Consider the following 18,353-nt stretch of genomic DNA (forward strand, 5'->3'; position numbering starts at 1 on the left):
GAACAACACATAGTAATCACTCACCATCAGCAAATCCTCCTAATGCAGTATTCTTGTAAATATCTTTCTGCCATTTTCATTGTTTCAAAGAAAATTCCCAATTAATATTATTTCATAAATATGTTTGAAACCCCTTAAAAAGACACTACTAGCTTACCCTATTCAAACAGAAACGGGGGCTACTGCAACTTTCGATCTCCTTGACTTCAACACCAACGGCAGCCTGACCAACTCTCTAATCAAGATGTTTAACTCTGAAATGTTTAATTTTTGCACGAGTTAAAGATTCACACTGAGGCTTTCTATTTATAGCCATCCCCAGCTTCTCCCCACATGACAACTCACCATACAAATGACTTTTATTTAGGCTGCCAACATTAACACTGGCTAGAAGAGCTTGAGTTGTCTAATTCTGGGTTTGCCAGCAAAAAATTATCTAATTTGCATATAATCTTAATCGTACACCTCCTACTTAAGTTAATAAAAATCTTCTTGCATGTAATCTCCTTTTGCCACTTCATCAGTTTAATTTTCGAATTATTTATCCAAATTACTAAAGAACGCATCCAGCCCTTTAAAACGCGTCCATCTGTCCAATTCTCGCTGATTTAGCTTTCATGGCTCTCGCTCTCTCCAACTTTCTCGCCCATTTTGCTCTCATGGCTCTCGCTCTCTCCCACTTTCTCGCTCAAACTCTCGCTCTCTCCACTCTCGCTCCAATTACTCTCTCCAATCTTGCTCTCTCTCATTCTCTCGTTAAAACTGCTCTCTCCAATCTCGCTTGGCATCACGCGTAGGATAGTGGTTTGGTACAATGCTTCCTTCTTCGCATGCAACACATGGACAATACTTACAGCTTCAATTTCCAGTTTAACACGTGCACAAATGATTAACCCTTAACCTTAAAGCCATCCAATGAGAAATTTCAAAAGAAAGCACCTCATTTTTTCCAAAATCTCTCAAATTCTCGATTTTCCTATTAATTCACCAATTTCCAGTCAAGATTAGCTGTAACGTCCTTTAAGAAAATGTTAATAAACTTCTTAACTTAATAACATCAAAATTTCAGCTAGCTTTTCCCTTAAACCATCGCGTAATTTAATTAATTTTTCTTTGATTTTCCCACGTCTAAATTCCTCTTAATTTAATTATATCTCTTGTTTTTAATATCCTATTTCCTCATGCCTTCCAAATTAGGGTTAGGGTGTTACAAAGAGGAGGAAAGTAAACCAAGGAAAGATGCAATGGTAAAAATAAAAAAATAAAAAATAAAAAAAACATAGGACATAAGTCTTATATAATTTTAAGAAGTGAGAAGATTACAAAATTTTTAAAAATCCACAACCTTTGGAATGTTGGTATTAATTATAATTAAATGTCAGTAATTAATTTTTGTAAATAAGTTGAGAACTAATATAAAAATCTTATCATATTCTTGTTTTGAGTGAGAAATATAGAAAGGTTTTTATGGGTTTTTAATAATTAATATTTACTGAATTAAATAATTTATATTCTAATTATAAGTCACTACATACTCATTCTAAATAATAAAAAATGATTGATTTGGAAAAAGAGTTGATTCAATAGTTTGGTGGTTTTGGGGGATAGTTTTGGCATTATCTTAAAATGCAAGGACAATATCGTCGAAAAAAAGTTTCCTCTACATTCGTACTTATATAAATCTTTTCCCTTTCTCTCTTCAAATTCCAAATCTCTTATTAAACTCTAAATCTTTCATCACCTTAAATCGAAGCTTTTAAATATTTTATCAAATAAATTCAAATTAATTATCTTGTCAATTTAACTCAATTGGGAATCAAAAATCCAAAACTAAAGGAAAGAAAACCCAAATAACTTAATATAAATAATTTAAGTTTACATAATCACCTGGGTTGTTACATTCGGGGTTTATACTCAAACATATGTATTACATATGTTATGAGAATGTGGTATATAATATATATACAGAAGAATATGGTATATAATATATATAGGGCTTATTTCTACATTTTGTTTTCAGTTTCAAATATGTATGAGTTTATTTCAAATAATTTGAAGATATCTTATATCTTAGTTTATGCCCTAATCTATTATGTTTAGCATCATTACTATATAATATGACGTATATATTTGCAAAATAACTAAATCATGTATATATACGAAAAATACGTGGAATATATATCCTATTATGGGGTATATATTTGGTAAATTATTAGCTTTATTAGTTTCAATCTTACCATATGTTTTCATGATACTAAATGTCGTAATGTCATTACGATACAGAGCGGTCGACATCCTTCTATGTGGGTCTCTTTCGAGGTAAGATTTGAAGTCGCCACCAATCACAATGGGTGTGGTTGGTCATCTATTTTAAAAGAAAAAAATGTGGTCTACTTAACTAAAGTTAGGTTCGGGGGTCATTGAGCTTAGAGAAGGTATTAGCACCCTACAACACTTATTTGAAAACATCTTATTTTTGTTATCAAATGTACTTCATAAAAAAAATGGTCTTATTTGTAACAAAAAATTAATTTTATTACAAAATATTTATTTAAAAAAATTGTTAATGAGATTAAATAAAATATAACTAAATAAATAGTTCCCAAGTAGATGTGTTTCCGTACCATCAGTTTAAGTACCTCAACCTAGACAGAACTATTGCTTATGGTCAATTATATATAAAATTCATTATCAACTTTGTTTTTATTTTAAAAATTAAAATTAGAAGATGAACATTTAATTAACACATAAATATCAAAATTTAATTTAAATAATGTCTTGCTAAATCACATTCAAACTTTACGAATAAAGTAGAATTGCACGGGACAAACGTCCATTGATTTATTATCATGTCCAATTAGAGAAACATTTACCTCAAGAATTTGAGATATTTGACAATCTCAACTCCGTCATAAGATTAGCATGACATTTATAGAAATGTCTCATGTGGATCAACTCATATTTTAGAAGTAAAATATGAATAAGCTTTTTTGAGTGGTGTAAGCCTTTCAAAGAAATATTAGAGCTCGTTTTATAAATTTAGTTGAAAACCAAATTGAAATTATACTTAAAGTATTCAAATATAAATGAAACTAGAAACCATTTGAAAGCAATAAAGTTAAAAATATTTAATGAAAAATTGAAATTGAGATTATTTTTAGAAATTCAAAACTAAAATGATTCATTCATTTAAATCAAATTGAATTTTGTTTAGAAAATTCAATTTTTTTTTTTTTTTTTGAAATATTTGGAAATTAAACTTGAATAAAATTGAATTTTGATTGAATTAAAACTAAGTTAAAGTTATTTATGAAAAATTAAAATTGAAATTGTAATTCATATTGTTTTTAGAACTTTCATATTGAAACTATTCAAATTTCGTTAAATCAAATTGAATTTTATTTAGATAATTAAAATTAAACAATCAATAAAATTGAAATTTGATTGAATTATAACCAAGTTAAAATTGATTTATGAAAATTAAATTAAAGTTGAAATTGAAGGGTTTGACACTATATTGATATTGGAATTCTTTCGTAGAACTTCAAATCTAAGACAATCAAATTAAATTATTTTAAAATCAATGAGAAAACAAAATTGAAGTTTTGTTTGAAATCCCAATCAATATAAATTGAAATAAAATTAATTAAATTATTTTTTAAAATCTAAAAGAAATTAAAGTTTTAATGTAGAATCTTTTAATTAAAAAAGCAAATAAAAAATAAACTAGATCTTATTTAGGAATTCCAAGAGATGAATCAAACTTAGATTTATTTGCAAAAATCAAATTAAGACTAAATTAAAATTTTTGTGAAATCTAATTAAAAACATTGGAATTTTATTTAGAAAGAGAAAAACAAATGAATAGAAACTGAATTTGAAATTAAAACAATATAAACAAAAATTAAAAAAAAATGAATAAAATAAAAGGGAGAGGGGGTGGGACCCACCACGTTTAATTTTACCCATATTTAATTTTTTTCTTTCTCTTTCCTCTTTCTTTTTCTCTTCTTTCACCCCCCATGATTTTTGGGCAAAATGATCCATTGGAAGTTCTCTTTTGTTTTTTTACCTATTTTTTGAAAACAAGTTTTTTTTACCCCTTGATGATGAAAATGATGTAAACATGGTTGTATAATTACTTTTATGTTCCTTACCACCAACCCACCCAATTAATTCACATTCTCCACCTAAAATTAATTTATCCAAAAACCATTAACAAAAAATTATTCACACAAAATTCTCCACCAAATTTGTTAGTTGTATAATTACTCTTATACCCCTTATTAAATTCCCACTTTCAATTGGACCTTTAATATTAATATTGTTGTTTTCAAAACTTATTAGAGAAATATTGTTGTTTTGGGAGTTCAAGGCTAGAAGTCGAGGGTTGAGGATTCGACTAATGTAAGTAAATTAGGGTTGTCGAAGGTTAAAGTTTCGACATACATTAGGGTTGGAACCAATACGTAACTTAGGGTTGGAAACAATTTGTAAATTAAGGTTGTCGAGGGTTGAAGTTTCGACATACATAAGTCGAAACTTCAACCCTCGACAAGGAAAATAAGTCATACCTAAGTCGAAACTTCAACCTTCGACAAGAAACATAAGTGGGTGAAGCAATGTAGGAGAGAGCAAGATTCAAAGCGAGATTACTGGGGAGAGCGAGATTCAAAGCGAGATAGTAGAAGAGAGCGAAATTTAGAGAGCGAAATTGTTGGAGAGAGCGAGATTTAAAGAGCGAAATAGTTAGAGAGAGCGAGATTGAGTCTCATGGATTAAACGGTCAACCACAGCTGACGTGGAAATCGTCTTCACTTTATTTACTTTCCATAAGTCTGAAAAATTTCATATATTTATTGACTAAGTCTGAAAAAAGGTGTGAGGTCCTATCACTATGCTCCAATTCCTCTACATGCATTGACCGATTCCCCTGCACCAATTCCCTACATTCATTGACGCATTCATGCCCCTCTCCATAGCCTTAATACCTTTTCAACCACCCCAAACCCGTGGGTCGAGTGTTGAACAATCGACCTACATTCTTTTAAACCACCATCCTCTTCATTTTTGCTCACTCACTCCCTCGATAATTTTTAAGACTCACTACCCTTGATTTTGCTCACTCCTCTCCCCTTGATTTGCTCACTGTCCCTTCATAGCTCATTGCCTTCGAAATCATCTTCCTCTCCTCCCATTTCCATTTCCATTTCTCTTCTTATATTTCATTTAATACAAATCATTCTCACACAACTATACTGGTTCGTTACTCTACTAAATTTTTATTTTTTAAGAATAATTATAAATTTTATTTTTGTTCTTATATTATTATCTTTTTATAGATTCTAATTTTTTTTTAAAATCTTTTGTAGTTGTCGTCACTTTGAAGGAAAAAAAAGAACTACCGTCAAATCTGTGAGTTGAACTTATGATATTTTAAAAGTTTAGTTTATTCTTATGATATTTGATTTATTTAGTATTAACTTTGATGTATATAGTGTATAGTGTTAGAATGTTTAGTTTATTGTTATGTTTAAGAAGTTAGATATTTATAGTTTAATACAAAATTATTGTGATAGTTAACTAGTTTAGTATAGTTTCAAAAGTTTAATATAGTTTGAAAATTTTAGTTTATTCATATGAAAATTATTGTTGTTATGTTTATTGTGATAAGTTGATATTTTCTAGTATAATACAAAAGTTGATGTTCATAAAACTTAAAAAGTTTATGTTTATAAACTAAAAAATTTAATATTTTTTAAATACTTCTTATGAGAAGTATAATACAAAAAATTGATGTTTGTCTTTTTTTTTTTTTTTTTTTTTTTAGAAAATGGCAGCAAATGCTTGGGATTTTAGTGTAGATATGGGAGGAAATCAGATAGAAATAATATATAGACATCCCAATCTAGAACCATCAGAATCAATAAGATATATCACATTCCCTATTTCAAATGCATAAGCTATGAACTTGATGTTCTCAATGGCAATGCCAGTGCCAAATGTAGTGCATTGGTATGTAAATGTAAATAGGATAGGTGCAGAAGCCTTCTATTGTGAAGAAGGCTTCCAAGGATGAGTGGAGTTGTGTCCTGTATAAGGTGACCACAACAAACAAAATGATGTTTAATCAACACCTTCATGGCAAGAAACACCAGCGCAAAGAAGCAATTCTAAGGGCTCAAAAGGAGAGCAATGTTTCCCGAGCTACACCCGAGTCATTACCAAAGAAAAGGAGAAAGCTACGCAAAGCCATAGAGATGCTCAGTCTGCTGCAGTAGGTGCAGAAGCAAAGGAATCAAAACATGAAACAACCAGATAACATTTGGCCAAAACTTAATTACTAAGGACGATATGTAGATACTGGACAGAAGAAGAGCAACGGTTGATAGGTGTTGCTCGGTGTTTTGGTGGGTAGGGTGGTAAAGTAAGGACAATTTAGAATGACTTTTAGAATGGCAAAGCCTGGTAGACCATCGTTGTTGAGAAAACCTTGTGGATTTTGTAACCAGTTAGGACATAATCGAAGGAAGTGTTCTTCGTTACTAAGACGAGCTCCAGATAGTTAGGGATTAAATCGGAGTTGTAATATTATATATATATATATATATATATATATATATATATTATCAATAGTTTATTTCAAACATATTTTATAATACTAAGCGGAGTAAAAATCCAGGTACGCACACGACAAAATAAATAAATGGGCTGCACGATCTAGGAAACATGAAGTACAATCATACGATCAGTATGAAGGTGTGTCTCATGTGAAGACCGGACGTCATAATTCAATGCCAAAGGATAATAATCTAATATATTCAATTTATTGTCTAATGATTATTGAATTATAGTATAATAATATAATATAATCAATTTATTGTCTAATGATTATTCAATTATAGTATAATAATTTAATATATTCAATTTATTGTCTAATGATTATTCAATTATAGTATAATAACTTAATATATTCAATTTATTGTCTAATGATTATTCAATTATAGTATAATAATTTAATATATTCAATTTATAATGACTTTTAGAATGGTAAAGCCTGGTAGACCATCATTGTTGAGAAAACCTTGTGGATTTTGTAACCAGTTAGGACATAATCGAAGGAAGTGTTCTTCGTTACTAAGACGAGCTCCAGATAGTTAGGGATTAAATCGGAGCTGTAATATTATATATATATATATATATTATCAATAGTTTATTTCAAACATATTTTATAATACTAAGCGGAGTAAAAATCCAGGTACGCATACGACAAAATAAATAAATGGGTTGCACGATCTAGTAAACATGAAGTACAATCATACGATCGATATGAAGGTGTGTCTCATGTGAAGACCGGACGTCATAGTTCAATGCCAAAGGATAATAATCTAATATATTCAATTTATTGTCTAATGATTATTGAATTATAGTATAATAATATAATATAATCAATTTATTGTCTAATGATTATTCAATTATAGTATAATATTTTAATATATTCAATTTATTGTCTAATGATTATTCAATTATAGTATAATAATCTAATATATTTAATTTATTGTCTAATGATTATTCAACTATAGTATAATAATCTAATATACATTCCATAAATCTCGCTCTCTCCTAAGATCTCGCTCTTTCACTCTCGCTCTCTCCTACAATCTTAACTTATACATTATTATTTTAATTAACTTATACATTATTCTTTTCTTTTAATTAAGTTCTACATTATTCTTTTAATTAACTTGTACATTATTCTTCTAATTAAGTTGTACATTTTCTTAATTGAGAAATAAATAAATATATATATATTTTTTAGATCATGGCTTTAAACCCAGGACCTGTTGATCCCAATGTTTTGTACGACTAGTCCATTCATCGATCGTCTATTGTATGGCGAGATCGTATTACTGGAGGAATATCTTGTACGTGTCGAGAGGCAGTTCTCTAGCGCACTATCCTGCTCCACCCTCGAATATTACCGCAACTGCGCACATCTGGATTCTATTGGGTTTCCAGATTATGATTTATTCAGTTGGACTAGCATCTGATCACAACCTTAGTTGAGAGATGGAGGCCCGAGACGCATACATTCCATATGTCTGTTGGAGAGTGCATTATCACTCTACAAGACATAGAAGTTGTAAAACCCGAACTTAGGTTCCTTAGATAAGTGCATTTAGCCAAAAAGGAATACTATATGATATTTTTTTTTTTCTTTGTAATATTATTATTAAAAGGAGGTAATGTGTTGTTTATGGGAATTTAGAAGAAAGAGAAGGAAATGTCCTTAATGGAGAAAAATTAATCATTGTCTGGCTGAAGGCATTAAGAGAGGGTGATGTGGCAATTCATTCCTTGATTTCAGGAAGCGGCAGAGAGATTAAAAGGAAAGAGAAGCTCCAAAGGCGTGGTTTTGACAATTGAGAAGATGGAATTTAGTGAATTTGGTGTCATTTGAGAGCTGGGAGAACCTGGTTTTCGAGGTGATTTTGTTGGAGAACGATTGCAAGAGGTGATGAACAAAGGAGGAGAATTTGCAAAGGAGGAAGAACCAAGGAGTAATCCGGACCAGTGGTGAAGTTGGGAAGTTCAAAGCCAAATCACCAGGAAGTTTAAACTGAAATTTTAAGGCAAGAAAGCCAACCCAAATCTAAATAAGTTTGTAGAAGGAAGTTTCTTGAAAAGGGTTCAGGATTATGAGTTATGAATTTTTGAAGTTATACTAGGGAATTGATGCATAAGCAGTTCAGCATGGAGGATTACAGTGAGTTTTTGTAAGAAGGGTGTCGCTCTCGGGGGAAATCTCGCTAGAAATGAGGTGAGTATCGCTAAGAATTTCACAAGGAAAAGCTTCGTATCGTTTAGAGGGTATCATTGGTGTCGCTGGTATCGCTCTAAAGGGTATCGCTGGTATTGCTAGTGTCGTTTAGGATGATCTCTCTAGTGTCGCTTGTGAGGATCTCGCTAGTAGGGATCTCTCCAGTGTCGTTAGTGAGGATCTCTCCAGTGTCGTTTGTGAGGATCTCACTAGTGTCGCTTATGAAGATCTCGCTAGTGTCGCTCGTAAGTATCTCTCTAGTGTCGCTGATGGCGATCTCGCCAGCATCGCTTGGGGGGGGGGGGGATCTCGCTGGTGAAGCTGGCTGGGTTAATGGAAATGTTTTAATAAATAAATTGTTTGAGATAAGCTAGGATTTCTAAGAAGTGTAATCAAAGGTTATATCTTTTCAGGCCAAGATGAGCTGGGGAAAACGTATAAACTAGTAGAAGCTTAACAAACTGTAAGTGACTAAGCATATTCTAAGTTTTTAATATGCAAGCGTGTCTGATCATGTAAAGCACAGTGGCATTAATGATGTATTTACACTTTCTCAAGCATCCAATTATGAGAGAATAACTTTAATGCATGTCCCCGGCGTGTATGTGTGCAATTAGGCCAAGGTATGTTGGGTAATTCTTACAAAAGCCATGCTCTCTTTATGATATATGCTTTTTTAATGGAAGGTTACAAGAGAAAGAATTCTGTTGTAAATAAGTGACAATGGAATAGCTTTTGTGTAAAACTAGGCTATGAAACTTAATTTGTTGTTACAAAATATACATTAGGTACTGAAGGACACTTGAGAAGGTACCTGGCCAATTCGATACCAAAGGACTTTTGAAAAGGTATCCGGCCAACTTGATACCGAAGGACTTATGAGAAGGTATCAGGAAGCTCGATACTGAAGGACATGTTTGAGAAAGTATCCCAACCAATTAGGTACCGAAGGACTTTTGAGAAGGTACCCGGCCAATTCGATACCGAAGGATTTTTGAGAAGGTATCCGACCAATTTGATACTAAAGGACTTATGAGAAGGTATCATAGAAGTTCGATACTGAAGGACATATCTGAGAAGGCATCTGAGCGAAAGTATCAAAGTGTTAGGATATTTAGTGTGGCCACGTGCACGTAGGCAATTAGGAATGGGGACCAAGGTGTGGGTCTCAGGGCTGGTTGTAAACATTGGGAGCTAGAGCGTTTAGGCTCGTTCTCAATTAGAGAATAATAATGGTGGTGACGTAGAGAATAGCATAAAAGCTATATCTAGGGACATTTGTGGAATACACTCGTTTGTATGTGTATATGTTCATAGTATTGCTATGCTTGTTACGTTTTGATTCTATAGTCACTTACTGGATTGTTAGCTCACCAAATTTCTTTGTATTTTCTTCTCTCAGGTAGCGGTCAGTTTCCTCAAAGTTGATCCTGCTGCGGCTTGCCACCAAAGAACTCGGCTTATTAAGAAAACTTAGGTTAATAACATGATTATGTACACATGTTTTGAAAAAGGGAATAGAGCTTCTTAGGGAAGGATTGGGCCTTCTAAGATGTTTCCTTTTTGTTTCTTGGGAAGTGAATTGTGGCTGTATGTGTATATTTTTATTGTCTCATAGAATTTCTATAAGAGGCTGCGGTATGTGTATATTATTAGTTTTGTAACCAAGGTCAATATTTCAATGATTAGTCTTGGAGGAGAAGGATGATGGAGACCAAGGTCAATATTTCAATGATTAGTCTTGGAGGAGAAGGATGATGGAGACCAAGGTCAATATTTCAATGATTGGTCTTGGAGGAGAAGGATGATGGAGACCAAGGTCAATATTTCAATGATTGGTCTTGGAGGGAGAAGGATGATGGAGAGGAACCCAAGATTAATACCCACCATACACCTCATGTAGAAGAATGAACAATTGAAGACTACGGAGGCTCGTCATATGCAACGGGTCGTGACTTGTCACATGTGAGGCTCATGACCGGGCCATATACCTGTTCCCCTCTCCCTACCCGATTCCGATTGGGCCAATACCTGGCCGGGCGCCGGACCGAGCCACATACCAATCTTCCCCGCCCTTAAGCGTGGCCACCCTTGTCTGAAGCCCTGGGCATCCTCTACCCTTACCCGATTTTATCCCCTTCCCTCTCGTCCTTTCCTCTCTTTCCCGCCCATACCCGGTCGAATTATACATGGGCCCAGTTGGTCTAGCTGTAACAACCAGATCCTTACATAATAAGGTCCAATCGCTACGACATGCAAACTTAGATTTTCTATCATGGGATGCATTTTGGTAAAAATTTCAAAAAAACACATCTAAAATTTTATGAATTAAGTATCAAAACTATACAAAAGTTTATTTTACAAAACACCAGGATCCTTAAACATTAGCGTAGTGGAACATAGTGAGTTTGATGGTTGGCCACTTGAGTGACGTCCAGTCATGCCACTACGTTGTGTCCTTACCTACAAAGTCTGTAAAATAGGATGAGTATATAATATACCCAGTAAGTAATTCTCACTTAAGGTAGTGACCAAATGCATAGTCACATGCAACATGTCATGAAAACATATGATTGGGACCCAAAACATGAACTTATAATAACATGAGGTGGTCGGTTATGTTTCCAACGTAAGTTCCTTTGCCCTGGTAGGAAGATGAGAACTTAAGCGAAAACTAACCCATTTGATGATTAGCGGGATATGTAGTCAGTAGGGCCAAAGTCGCATCCAACATCAACCATTAGCATAAACATAAGATTGGGCTAGAATGGTGCAACCATACATACCCTGCTAATCCTTACCATAAACATAATGTAAGTTTGGGCCTAGAGGGGTGCAAGTTAAAACTTGATCTTAACATAATCATGAACAAACATAATGCATGGAGTCTCTTATAGAGAAACGTGTTTTAAACATATAGTGCAACATAACAATAAGAACATAATAAAACAACATATCAAAGGCACACTATCATAAAACACTTAAAGAGAAGGTGAGATAAACTGCTTATCTTTACTGTAATCCTAATTGTTCCTTATGGTTTGGTCTTGAAATGCTTTTGATTCTTCTTTTTCTCTCTCTTTTTTTTTTCCGATAAACTGCCCCACTTTCCTATTTATAGAAAAGTTTTAACCAACCTCCCTTTCTTTTTTTTTTTTTTTATTATGTTTATCTCTTTATATATATATATATTTATTTATTTATCTTCTCTCTTTTATTTAATGTTTATCTTCTTTTATATTTATCTTCTTTCTTTTATATATATATATTTATCTTCTTCTTTTTTCTTTCTTTTTTCTTTATTTATTTTCTTTTATATTAATCTTTTTTTTTTGGATTTAAATCCTAAAACTTGTAGTTTCTAAATTGATAAACATATTCTATTTTGTTTTTTTGATAAAATTGTTATTGAAATTGTAATCTTGAATCCAATAAACTAAGGTCCTGAGGCTGTTTAATGTAAACTTGAACTTTATGTGATGACATAAAACATGGATAAAGTTCGAGTATTTAGCCTAAAATGGTCTATAGTATAAAGACAAGGTTGGGCGCCTTGTTATGGGGACACCATGGATGCGGCCCACTTTGTAGTTAGTACAAACGATTTGATTCTGAATTGTTCATATAGAGATATGTGAATGGGGGCATTCTATGTAATGAGTTTGTATAAGACTGGACCACGATCTAGTCACTTTTACTTTATAACACCGTTTATTGTTTAAAACTAACTAATTCAAATTTGATGACCTGGGCAACTTGATCTCAATACTAAGTTAACTATGAACTCATGTTTATTCGGGATTATCCTTAAATCTGCATGGGTGAGAGCAACTCAACAGCGTTGGCTCAATAAGCCTCCCATTTCAGGGGTAAGACAGGGTAAATAGTTGGGGACATAGGGTGCAAGACGAACTTCACTCCTACCCATCTTTAAGGGTAGTAGATAGGTTGTTCCCTTAAGTGTTGACTTCAAAATAAGAACAAGGGGCCCACCCTCTCACTAGGTTGAGAGGAACGAGATTTGTTGATTGGATCACAAATCAATTGTTCTTTAGAGGTTTAATGGTACTGAAGGAACAAGAAGTGTTCTCGGGGGTAAAACGATATTTTGACCCAGCCAAGACCACGAACAACCTGTGAAAGATTGACTTACTGATTATGGTTATATCAAATGGAAAGAAATATATCTATAGTGAAGGGAGTGTAACTACGGGACTTTAGTGGAATGACCCATTAGTTAACACATGTTGATTAATTAGGTTAAAGAGTTTTACCGGTTAATCTCGGATGTTGGAGCTAGGTCCACTAGGTCCCCCTGCTAGCTCATATGGATTAAACTTAGAACAGTATGTTGGACTAATTCGAATTGTTCGAATTAGGAAAAGGGATTAAAATCGACAAGTATATGCGATATCGCTATTGATTTTTTGTATGACGCTCTATATTCAAATATGATTTGAATTTCGAAAATATGAATGTTGATTCATGTTCGAGATGTCAAAATTAGTCAAAAGGGTCAAAACTGTAAAAAGTCAAAGTGTTGATTTTTTTCCGCTAAAAGTCAAAGTTTGACTTTGACCAAATAGAAAACGACAATTTTGCCCTTGACTAAGAGTTAGTGGAATTATCCAACATTTTTGTTGGATAATCCCACTAACTTAAGTGGACTATGTGTAAATATTATAGAATAACACATAGCTCACTTTGGTTTAGTGCTTTGTGAGGTGTTGAGTTTTGGGGAGTTTTTACATGCATTAGATGCATGTAATTGTTTAATAAAAAGAGGTTTTTGAAATCTTTTTCTCTCCTTTTTGGAAAAATTTTCTATTTTTGGTTTCCAAAAAATTCTCCTATCTTTCTCACATTAACCTTGAACCACCATTTCTTCCCCTTTTCATTCCTTCATTCATTGGGTCCCACAACCCGGTTCTGAGTCCAGAGAATAGCGGTAAACTCTAGTGGTGGTCCAGAAGAGTTCAGGTCGAGATTCAACGAGGAAAGCTTTTTTCGAGAGCTACAAAGGTTGCACTCTACTCCTTTTTAATTTACTGTTTTTCCTTTTTTTTTTTTTGCATGTTTTTTCCTTTTATTAAAAGCAATTAGAGTGAAATTAGATCCTTATTCCGCTGCATATGTCTTGTGTTCCATCATTTTTTTTTATGTTTATCTTCTTTTATATTTATCATTCTATTTTTTTCAATGTTTGTCTTCTTTTATATTTATCCTTTTTTTTTCTATATTTATCTTTTATATATATATATATTTATCTCCTCTTTTTTTATGTTTGTTTTTTTATATTTATCTTTTTCGTTTTTTTTTAATGTTTATTTTCTTTTATATTTAACTTTTCTCTTTTTTTTTTTTTAATTTATCTTCTTTTATATTTATCCTTATATTTTTTTTCTTTCTTTCTTTTATATTTATCTTCTTCTTTATTTATTTATTTTTTATTTTTTATGTTTATCTTCTTTTATATTTATCTCCTTTTAAAAAAAAATTTTTTTTTTATCATTATCATCTTAAACCTTCTACAAATTATTTATTATTATTTTTATTTTCTTCAAATGATCTTATATTGTCATTATCTTATTTTATAGATTTTTTTCCTTACTTGGATATTTTCTTAATTTTCAAATCAATATTGTGTTTGTTATTTATTTAATGACCAATAAAATTTATAGGCCAAATTTTTAACTTAGTGGTTTAAACTTAGAATTTGTTTACTAATAACTAGATTTAATCTTGAACTTTAAATTAATATTCATTATCTAATTTCCTATAATGTTTGTATACAACTTGAGTTGTTACATTAGCATCGGGCACCAATCTTCCCCAAATCTCTTCCCCAATCTTCTCCGCCCAGTCACATACCCAGTCATTTTCGTATAAAGCCCGACTGGGCACCACAACCCCTACCCGATTTTGCACCCTTCCCCCTCGTCCTTTTCTCTCTTTCTCGCCCATAACCGGTTAGGGTTGGCAAAATTTCCCGCGGGTTCGGGTCCCGATCGGGGTGGGGAATCCCTGGTTTGACCGGGGATGGGGTCAAATTGGAGAATTTTTTCGGGGTCCCGTCCGGGGACAAGGATGGTATCCCCGTCCCGACCCCGACCCCGACCCCGATTTTATATAGTTATATTTTTAATATTTTATAAATATATATTTATAATATATAAAATAACTTAATTATATATATGTTTATAATGTTGTGAGCCCAATATTAAATATATAAATTCTAAATTTAAGCCCAAAAGTCAAGCTCAAACTTAAAAAATTAACAGAAAAAAATAGGGAATCCCCATGGGGAAATGAGGAATGTGGCCCCGCGGGGACCCGTTTCCTCGACGGGGAATCCCTGCCCCCGTCCCCGCCTTCAATTGCGGGAACGGGGGCGGGGATGGAGGGGATTTCTCCACGGGGCTGGGGATAGAGGACCCTCCCTCGCCCCGGCCCGGCCCTGTTGCCAACCCTATACCCGGTCGAAATATACATGAGGGCCTGATTGGCCTACCACCGGACGCAATCTTTCCCAAATCTTCTCTGCCCGATCACATACACGGTCACCATCGTATGAAGCTCGACCGGGTACGATCGATTTTCGAAAACTAATTTTTAGGCCCAAAATTATTCAGAAAACGCAGAACATGATTTTTTAGGGGGAAAAAAATTAACATTCAACATAGATTTTAAACAATCATTTTTTAACATCTAAGATAAGCTAACATTGAATGGAAAAAAATAAAAATTTATACCTGATTAGTTGAAAATTCCCAAATAATCTTCAATGAAAAGGAAAATGGCAAGGGAAATAGAGATAAATGGAATGAAATTGAGGAAATGGCAGAGGGAAATGATGATGACTGAAAATGACAAGGGAAAATAGTGAGAGTGAGGGTTTGGAGGGTTTGAGTCACTTTTGAAATGTGAAGGGCATTAGGGTAATTTTACTTAGTTTTCAAAATTGTGGGGTAAAAAAAACAATCTTTTTAAAAAGGGTCCTAAATTCAAAACTAAAACTTCAAGAGGGCTATTTGTGTCAATTGCTCATGATTTTTTCCTTCTTTTTTCTTCGTCAAACTTTTGCTCTTCCTTTCCTTACTTTCCAATTTGTTGCAGGTGGATGGTCACCGTCGAGGTTGATGGAAAATGGTCCACTCGAGTCGAGCTTCATCCGCCTAAAGCAGAGATCCCTAGTCGTCGAAACACTACAGTGTATGTGGAGCTCGACGGAGTTCGCGGATCTCGAATTTGTGGGTACTTACGAAGTCAAGCTTCATCAAAGGTCGAGCATAGTTTGTCAGGAGTCACACCATTCGAGATGCAAAGTGTGAGATCTATGCAACTATCAGCATGGGTCTTCGCCGGAAGAGTGCGCGTTGGTAGATCATTGGAGCATGGGTCATCAGATTGCCCTTGCAATGCTCGTTAAAGGTGGACCTTCGCCATAATGGGTATTTGTTGAAATGGTCTAAGTGTTGAACAAAGAAATTCTTTTCAGTTCTTCTCTCCTCTCCTTTTATGCCTTCACCCTCAATGTATATTCTATTGCTTATTGTGCATTATCTTTTCCCTTCCTTGTGTATCCTCTGCTCTACTATGAACTTCTTATTGGTCATTATGAAGCTTAAATTAGCACTTTGGGTTAGAGATAATTGGGGAGAAAGAAAGGGGAAAGAGTAGAATAAGGGGAAGATGGAAAACTAAGAAAGATTGCTTTATTTATTTTAAACTTTTAAACTTTTTAATTTTTTAAGTACTTTATATATTTTTATTTATTTTCAACATATACTTTTTAATTTTTGTTTGTACCTTTTTTTTCAAAGAGCTTAATTGACTTGCCCTTCATGGTAAATTTTTAGCCTATGCCATTAACTTTAAACTTTTTTCTGTTTCTAAACATTTAATCTCAACTACACCATAGGAAACAAATTAATAATTTCAAAAGGACCAAGCCATTTAGATTTTAGCTTACTAGGCATCAATTATAGTTGAAAATTGAAGAGTAGGACTTTTTTACCAACATGAAAATCCTTCCTTACGAAACCTTTGTCATGAATCAGCTTAGTCTTCTCCTCGTAGATTCTAGAGTTCTTGTAGGCTTCTAAACTTAAATTTTATAACTGTTGAAGTTTAAGTAATCATTCTTCGCCGACTTGAGCCAAGCTCATGTTACATTGCTTTACCGCCTAGTATGCTTTGTGTTCCATCTCCACAGGAAGATGGAATGCCTTGACCCCGGGATGAATTTACTTATAGATGGACATTTTATGAATAAGAATTGTACAAAACATATAGAATTAGGTTAGAAAACTAGCTCTTTTTTAGAGCTATCAATCTTATTCATGTTTTTTTGCCTAAATTGAATGATGTAAATGTTATGAATGTTGGAACTGAAAAGAAATTGGTTCCAAATATCAATAGTAAGACTAACCTGTCACAGGGAAGAAGTACAAAATAGAATTTTTTGCAAGTTTCCCATGCAACCTAAGGAGGTTCCTTAGTTAGCCTAAAGATTTAAACCCAAGCTTTCCCCAAAAGTACCCTTAAAAGTTTACACACTTGATATAGGCATTGGCCAAACTCAACACTTGAGAGGGAAAGAGAGAACACACGATGGTTGTGGGAATATAGAACTTTATTGATGAGAACGATTGCAAACCATAATTTATAAGACTTTGGAGCAAAACTCTTACAAGAACACATTAAGCTCTAGAGAGCATAAAGTATAAAGGAGAGAATTTTCACTTTTGTGAAGGTGTGTTTGGATAATCCCCAAACTACACCTTTTATAGACAAGGAAGGAAGAAGAATAGGCTACATTTGTGGGAGAGTGGCCTTACTAAAGGATAACCACCCACTAAACCCAAGAATCGACCACTCCCCCTCATGACAATAACTTCCTGAATAATCTCTTCACTCTCTTTGTCATGTTGACCATAATATTATCCACTTGGCTCGTAGGATTACTGCCATGTGTCCCTTGTGAACCTTCAGACTTCTTTAGTGAACATTGGGCCTAGAGTCACTTGAATCATCATGTCTAAGTCTCTTGTGGCCTATGAATGTCTAGCTTTTGTGTTCCCATCAATGCCCGATGTCTACGTAATCATGTGTCGGAGCGGTGCACGGGGCCCTTGGTGCCGCCAGTATGCCCTTGCGCCCTACATCGTTTTCACAGGCGCGCCTTTCACCTGTCTGGTCATTTCTCTCAGTTGAGGTTTAGGCTCGCCTGACTCTTTACCTACCTACTCTCAAGTGAGTCGTGCCACGCCTTGGCTTTCCCTTGTCATACCGTTGACTTGGACAACGTGATCTTTCCACAATCCTTGGTCAGCAAACCCTTCGTGACACCCCTGGTCACACTCAAACCTCTGTGGGTGTTCATTTCGAGTTTTAAGGATCATTTTGAATCACTCAAATTGGACATCAAATGAAGATGTTGCGAATAAAAGAAGATTTGGAAAAAAATCGATGTGGTCGATGACATGGTAGTGACGTGTCAGGCGTGGACCAACACTAAGATGACACGTGG

General features: G+C 33.7%; 1 pseudogene; it reads left to right on the forward strand.

Moving 5' to 3' along the window:
- Nucleotides 1-16,250, forward strand: part of LOC150035590 (uncharacterized) — a 64,003-nt pseudogene extending 47,753 nt beyond the window's left edge.
- The last annotated feature ends 2,103 nt before the right edge of the window (nucleotides 16,251-18,353 follow it).

The sequence above is a fragment of the Benincasa hispida genome, chromosome 6, assembly GCF_027475165.1.
Source record: "Benincasa hispida cultivar pf3 chromosome 6, pf3_genome.v1.1, whole genome shotgun sequence".
Lineage (NCBI taxonomy): Eukaryota > Viridiplantae > Streptophyta > Magnoliopsida > Cucurbitales > Cucurbitaceae > Benincasa > Benincasa hispida.